This window comes from Mastomys coucha, unplaced genomic scaffold (genome assembly GCF_008632895.1).
Source record: "Mastomys coucha isolate ucsf_1 unplaced genomic scaffold, UCSF_Mcou_1 pScaffold17, whole genome shotgun sequence".
NCBI lineage: Eukaryota > Metazoa > Chordata > Mammalia > Rodentia > Muridae > Mastomys > Mastomys coucha.
The window spans coordinates 5677049-5684690 of record NW_022196899.1 but is presented as its reverse complement, the minus strand read 5'-3'; the positions used below and the strand labels follow the sequence as shown (position 1 = coordinate 5684690).

General features: G+C 50.4%; 1 pseudogene; it reads left to right on the top strand.

Moving 5' to 3' along the window:
- Positions 1–271: 271 nt before the first annotated feature.
- LOC116094716 lies at positions 272–3113 on the top strand (annotated as a pseudogene).
- The last annotated feature ends 4529 nt before the right edge of the window (positions 3114–7642 follow it).

Sequence of the window (7642 nt, the reverse complement as noted above, 5' to 3'; positions counted from 1 at the left end):
CAATCTGATACTGCGATAGGGCCTCGATAGCAGTGTGTCTGAATGCTGTGACTGTCCATTGGAATTGGTCATTGTTCGGCAGTTATTTCAAATCTTATCATTTGTTATTTATAAAGGTAGTCTGCAGACACCGGAACCACAGCGGAGGCCAGCAGTCGGGATCCCGATAAGGCCAGAGTTTGAGCATTGGCCCCAGCAACCTAGTGTTGCATTCTGTACTCTGGAGCCTAGTTCCCTTAGTGGAGGGACGCAGAGAGCGCACTTCTTTCCGAATTTGGGAGGCCTGATCATGGACCCAGAATGCTCCAGGCTCTTCCCGGCTCTCTGAGCTGTTTTGGTAGATCCCAGGCAGCTGGCGGCAGATGACACCTGCTTGGAGAAACTGCTGGACAGAGGCAAAGTCCGGCCTCCAGCTACTGCAGGACCACCCATACCTATAGGAGCTCCTGTGCCATGTGCTGAAGCCACAGGATGGAAGCCCCAGGGTCCTCTCCTTTGCGCTATGTTGTTGGGGTCTTCGCAGCCCAGGAGGAATGTTTCTGCTACCTTCGGCAGAAGGATTGTTGCTGGGGCTCTTTGGGGAGACAGGTGCCCTCAGCTGGGCAGCCTGGACCATCCCCAGTGTGTGCAGTGGCTGGATCCAAGGCCTGTGCTCTCTGGCACACCACCCCAGCACCCCGCACTTTCTGGCTGACATGGTGCTGTGGACATGATCTTCTCCTTGCAGGGAGACCCCAGCCTGTTTGTATCCTTAATAGCCAGCCATAGTACATACCCTGGTTCTGCCCATGCAAGGTAGAATGCCAGGGTACCCTGTCCTCGAGGCTGCTGTCTGGCCTGTGTGTGCCCAGAAGATTGTGAACCCTGTGGAAGAGTCCTTGAATTCCAAAACCACCCCCACAGATCACACAGGCCTTGAATGTTCAGACTACGACCTTCAGGCATTGCCATAACTCCTGGACAGGGGTCCTCTGAGAGCCGTTAAGTCCCCCCTGCTATCCACCTGTTTGAGAGAGACCCCATTCCAGCGTGCACTTATTCATGGACCTCCTTCTCAGTGTGGCCCAGGTCTCCTGGGTTGAATTTTGCAGCCTGTGGGAGATGCTGGCCCACACTCTGAGCAACCTGAACCCTACACAAGCTGAGCCTCTAGCCCTGGGGACCCTGAAGCTTCAGCACTGTCAGTCAGCATTCTGTCTAAACTCCACCCTGCAGTGACCTAGCAATAGCCAGTAGGCCGATCCCACTATAAAAGGGGCTGCTGCCCCCCTCCCTCTCTTGCTTCTCCTTTGCTCTTGCTCTTCCCCTCTTGCTCCCTGTCCCCTTGCCCCTTCCCCACTCCCTTCCCCCTCCTCTCTCCACATGCTCACGGTCTACTCTTCCACTTTCTTTTTCTGCCTTTCTCTGCCTCTCCCTCTTAACTCCCCTCCCCATGCCCTAAATAAACTCTATTCTATACTATATCATTGTGTGGCTGGTCCCTCAGGGGGAAGGGATGCCTTGGCATGGGCCCACTGAGACACTCCCTTCTCCCCCCATACCTCATCACCCCTCCATATCTTTATCTTTTTATAAACACATCACTGTCCCCAGGAACTGAGGACCCAGGCCTTTGGCGTCCTCTTCCAGCCACTCACTGGCCTGTATCCTGAAAGCTATCACTCAGGTCCCTGGACCTCCAGGCTTGCTGAATGGGACTGTGGGTAGCTTGCTGACTGTGGATACGCTCTTATCTAACTCTTAAGTTAGTCAGCTGTGTGGGACTCCTTTGCCATACTGGTTCACCTGGAGGAGCGACAGATGCTGCTCCCGTGTCCTTCACCCTGGCCACAGGTGCCTCTGCTGCAAGCTGTGGTGACTATATTGCTTCTCTGTGATGGCTCAGTTGGCCCCAGTTCCCGTGCAGGAAGTTGCCTCTGTGGGTCTCTGGGGGGCTGTATTCATGTATCCAGCGAGCAGCCCTTGACTTCTTGGGGACGCTGTCTCAGGGGATGAGCCCCCTGGAATTGGTGCTGGAAGTATTTGCTGTTCTCCTGAAGACCCCGGAGAGCCGGGAGTCCAGCCCCAAGGTCCCAAATGCCTTCCAGGCCACACAGAGATGGCTGCAGAACCCACACATAGACCCCCCAGCAGCTCTGATCTCAGCCCCGATGCTCCGCAGTTCCTCGGAGAGCTAGTCCCCACACTACAGAAGTGTCTGTGCACCCATGTTGGAAGGTGAATCATTCCGCCCTGGAGTTTCTGAGGCATCTGATCCGACACTGGGGAGGGCAGGCTGACTTCAGAGAGGCACTGCGTTCCTCACAATTGCTCCAGTACGCTTGCCTGCCAGCTCCTCCAAGACCCTGAGAGTTATGTCTGGGTAAATACAGTGGGTGCCGCTGGGCAGCTCTCCAGCCAGCCTGCACTCTAGCCAGCCCCGAGAACCCGCAGGCCCAGGAGGACCTCGTGCATATCCTGTCCCCGAACTTAGAGGGCTTCCCTCAAAGGGCTGTGTTACGGATCTTTACGGAATGGCTGATGGATGGCCATGCTGACGTGGTTCGAGCAAGACATGGAGTGGTTCGTGGCCACTATTCTCCAGGCAGTGAACCAGGATCTGGACTGGGGGGTCCAAGTGCGGGGCTTGGAGCTGGCACGGGTGTTCCTCATCCAGGCAATGGGCCAGTCTAGCCTCCACGGTCCCTATACAGTGGGCCTGCCCGGGGCCACCTCTCCCTGCCCACGCCTGGAATTCTTGCAGACTCTCTGCTGTCTGCATTGCCTTTTGTGCCTTCCTTGACTGTGACAGATCAGTGGCCCAAAAGGCCTATGACCTGCTCCTCTTCTTGAGGGACAAGACAGTTCCCTGCAGTAGCTCTTGGGAGACCTGGGACAGCACCTGCTCAATGGAGGCTGCCCTGCAGAGGTGGTGGGAAGGTGAGCAGGCCCAGCCCCTAGAGGACCTGGAGCCAGATGCCATGTTAGCCATCGGCAGGTACTTAGACCTGGAGAGCCTGCAGGATGGGCCTGCCAAGAGCAGCGACCATGTGGAGAAGAACCCACAGTCCCTGCTGCAGGCCATGCTGGCCATGGTGGGAGTGTCGGAGGAGAACGAAGCTGACTGCCACTAAGGCGTGTGTCCCAGTCCTATCCCTGTCTCCATCTCGTTCCAGTAGGAGGACTCCAGCCCAGGTCAGCCACTCAAGGACACCCTGCAGGGAGTGGATCACAGTTCCTACGTTTTAAGCCAGGTATGATTAACACACCTATGACCTCAGAGTTTAGAAGGGCAAGGGAGGAGAATGCAGAGTTCCTGGCCAGTCTGGAATAGATAGCAACCCTGTCTCAAGAAAGCCCAAGAAATCAAATCAAATCTCCACCTTTTGTGTGTGTGTGTGTGTGTGTGTGTGTGTGTGCATGTAGACCGGAGGTCAGCCTTGGGTGTCTTCCTCAGGTGCTGTCCACCCTGCTTCTTGAGAAAATCTCTCTCTCACTGGGACTTGGCACTTGCTCATGAGGCTTGCCAGTGAGCTCCAGGGATCCCACCACCACCTTTCCAGGACCAGTATTACAATACTGCATCCCCATGCCTGGGTCTGTACATGGGGGCTGGGATTTGAACTCAGGTCCTCATGCTTGCGTGGCAAGCAACTTTACCCACTGAAGCGTCTCCCCAGGCCCCACAGAATCCTACTTTCCGTGTGTTACTAAAGAAGTAGCTTGCTTCCTGCTTAGAACAGCTAGCATTGGGGTCTATGAGCCTTCAGTTGTGTATGTGGTTTAACAAAGCCCCGCTTGTGTTGTGCATATGGCCAATGAGCAAGCTCTGCTTCCTTGACCAATGTTTTAAAGTCCCATAATCTTTAAAGACTTCAGATTCATTAAAAGTTCAAAGTCACAACTGTGGATCCTATAAAATAAAAAAAATTTTTTTTAAAAAAAGTAGTCTGACTCCATCCAAAAATAGTTAGTTCCACAACATTGAATGAAACAACTGAATAATTTGGAAATTTATAACGTTTTTGCATTCGTGATCTGTGAAATACACATCTGTCTTAAACATTTTACAATGTATTGGTTTTTTACTAGTCTAAAGAAATACTTAGTTGGTAGATGCCACTGTAAAATGTTATGTAATTTTTATGGTTTTTCATAGGGAAGTGTTTCCTTCCAGATTTGGATCTGGTCCTGGGTAGCGTGGATGGGTCAAAAGGAGAAAATGATTCAGGAATGGTTTTCCCCAGGGAAAACCAGCTATCCAATGCCAAATGGTCAGCCCTGAAAACATAGATACAGCTCACATTATACTGACTGAGCAGGTCATATCAGGAACATGTATGTATATACATATATACATGTAACAGCAAATAATAATAAAAAAAAAAAGAGCCATGAATTTGAAGAACAAGGAAGGATATATAGGAGGGTTTACAAGGAAGAAAAGGAGGGGGGAAATGATGTAATCGTAATCTCAAGAAACCCCCACAGAAGTAATAAAAAAGAAGAAAATGGAGGCTCTCCTGTGCTAAGACCCCGGCCCCCGCCCACAGACTGCACTGTGTTGGACAACACGCAGCTGTGGCCCTTTCCTCCGTCTCCTTTCTTCTTTGTATTTGCTCTTCACATTGTGGTGGCAACTGGAATCCCCTGAGCCCCGCAACTGAGCTTGCAGCACGGTGTGTGGTAGGAGTGCTGTGAGCTGCACGTTCAGGACCAGCACACTGCTAAGGGCCCAGGACAGACAGGGCAGCACAGCACAGTGCCCAACTCGGGAAGTCCACGAGTGGCTCTGAAACCACAGGGATGCCCGGTGGGCTTCTGTGTGAACTGGGCTTGCACAGCCAGGGCAGCTTTCAGAATGTACTGCGTGGCATTCTGGGTGGCTTGCAGCTGCAGAGATGAGCTAGAAACCAAGGATGGGTGTCCCGACCTGTTGACGCCTTTCTGCAAAGAACTACACACGTTGGGTATATTGCTGAATCATTCCTCTCTTGTTTTTTTTTAATTCTTCAAGAAGAATTAAACTGTACACAAACATAAAAGCCCATGAAACTAAAAGGGAGTCTTTGGATATCAAATATAGATTCCAAATGTGTTTGCAGTGCTGTCTCCAGAGGCGACTTGGTTGATGAGAAGTCCCTGTTCCTTCTGTGTGTCACATGGCTGGACACAACACTCAGCCTACACCAGCGCATGCGCGTGCCGGCTCTGCGCCTCCAGCTCATAAAGAGCAAGGCTCAGGTAACCGAGCTCCTTCACCTGCTCCTGCTAACACAGCCCGTGTGTGCTCAGGCAGGATAGGAAACATGCTTTGGGAGAGTCATGGTTAAAAACAGGAAGGTAAACATGGTGCTTCTGATCTGGAAAGGCACAGAAGGAAAAGGGCTCTCACTTAAAACAAAACGAGTGGTAATAGAACCAATCAGTACCCAAGAAAGAAAAGACAAGACAGAAATCACACCATGGTGAGAATGAGAATTAACTGCTCATCTCTTCCTCTGGGATGCATTGTAACGGGTGTTGATATTTTATCTTCAGGGGCCTGACACTTTTAAATTAATTTATAGTTGTTGGCATTTCATCTAGGCTCTGCCCCACAGTTGCCTGGCGACAGCCAGGTGGTGTGCTTGACTCACTTTTATAAAAGGGGTTTACTCCTTCCTCACTCTCTTGCCCCCCCCAACCTCTCTCTCCCCATTCCCCTCCCCCCCTCTAAGTGCTGATGGAGGCCTCTACTGTCTTTTTCTCTCTCTTCCTCCCCCCTTCCCGCCTTTCTCTGTCTCTACTTCCTCAACTCCCCTAAATAAACTCTATTCTATACTATACCTTTGTGTGGCTACTATGTCAGGAGGAAGGAATGCCTCTCCGCATAGGCCCCCGCAGAGGCATCCCTTCCCCCACACCTTACTGTGACTCCACCAAACCTGTTTCTGCCTTCTCTATCTTTTTATAAAACACAATAGTAACATGCATACACACGCACACACATACACACCAGAGAGAGAGAGAGAGAGAGAGAGACTGAGATCCATAGCGCTGAGTCAGTAGAAGAGCTATTACCCCGCAGCTGCTTAGCTTCATCCTCTCCCTCCCCTTCCTAAAAAAAAAAAAAAAAAAAAAAAAAAAAAAAAAAAAAAAAAAAAAAAAAAAAAAAAAAAAAAAAAAAAAAAGCTCTGACCAGTTACTATGATTGCTGAGATCTTTAAACAGGCAGTTCTCTGCTCCGTTTTATTTAGTTAAAATCCTCACAAAGTTACTTTCTGAAACTGATTAAGACTTCACGCAAGCCCCCACTTTAGAGGAGTTTCAAGGAGAACTTGGGCATCAGATTTTGTAAACTCCCTGAGACACTCAGCAGTGGGAGCCCCGCTCCACCTTGGGACTTTGCAAGGCATTTTCTGAGCTGCTAATGAGCTGCAAACGTTAAGAACTAAGCACTAAGCGCTCCAGTGTGGCTGTGCCTGTTGTTGCAGTCCTGGGCGAGATAATGGCAGCTTAAAATTCTAGAGGGAAAAATATGTCATTTTTTTGTTTTGTTTCGTTTCGTTTCTTAGACAGCCCAGTCTGTCCCGGAACAAGCTCTGTAGACCAGGGGGGGCCTGAACTCAGAGATCCACCTGACTCTGTGGCCCAAGATCGAGGATTAAAGGCATGTGATTTTATTCCCTTCGTAGAGAACAGGAACCATTGTGGAATTGGACCCCAGAAGTGATTTCTTAATTCTCCTGTGCCACTGATATCAGAGGGTGACTATTTCAGTCACTATTTCGCGAGTGGATGAGTGCCACCTAAAGGTCCTCATCATAAAACTGGAGTCCCTAGCTTTCGAAGAGATTAGGAAACCCGCAATCGCACCCATGTTTGAGCCATAGCTTTGGCAAGTACGGCAAAGAGAACTCACTGAAGAAAATAATTTGGCTTTGCCAAAGTGTGGGCCCCCTTTCCATACGGCCTCGCGTGGAGCAGCAGATGGCCCGAGCAGCGTGGAGTGCAAGCACTGCAGTGCGAATGCAGCAGGCAGTCCCCAGCATGCTCCAGTTGAAGTCTGCCACAAGGCAAGGCTTCCAATCAATTAGACCAAAGGAAAGGGACGATTTCTGTGTTTATGATTCTTCGGTTTGGGAGTTTCAAAAAAGCGAAATTAAAGGGCAGGAGGACAAATGCAGGGAAAGGTAGGGTAAGCTCTGAAGATGGCTGCTGGTGCTAGAAGCTTGAGAGCCAAGAGCTCCGCGGGCTGAGCCCAGAAAAGCAGCTCGGTGTTCTCACAGGGCTTTCTTTGCATGGTTTTCAAGTGCCATAGCTTTTGGGGGCAGATTCTGGTTTCATTCCAGTGTGCGCATGCGTGCGTGTGTATGTGTGTCTCTGTCTATGTGTGCATGTGTGTGTGTGTGTGTGTGTGTGTGTGTGTGTAGGTATTCATATGTTGTACGTGGATGTGCATGCATATTTGTACAGCATCTCTTTTATCAGGTGTGTCTCCTTGGTTTGGGTTTTTTTTTTGGGGGGGGGGGTTGTTGTTATTGTTGTTTGAAACAGGGACACCCTCATTGGCCTGGAGCTTGCCAGTCAGCTAGAATGGCTTGCCAGGGAGCCACAAGAATCCCTCTGATCCCACCTCCCCAGGCTGGCTTTTGTTATGTGGGTTCTAGGGATTAAATGC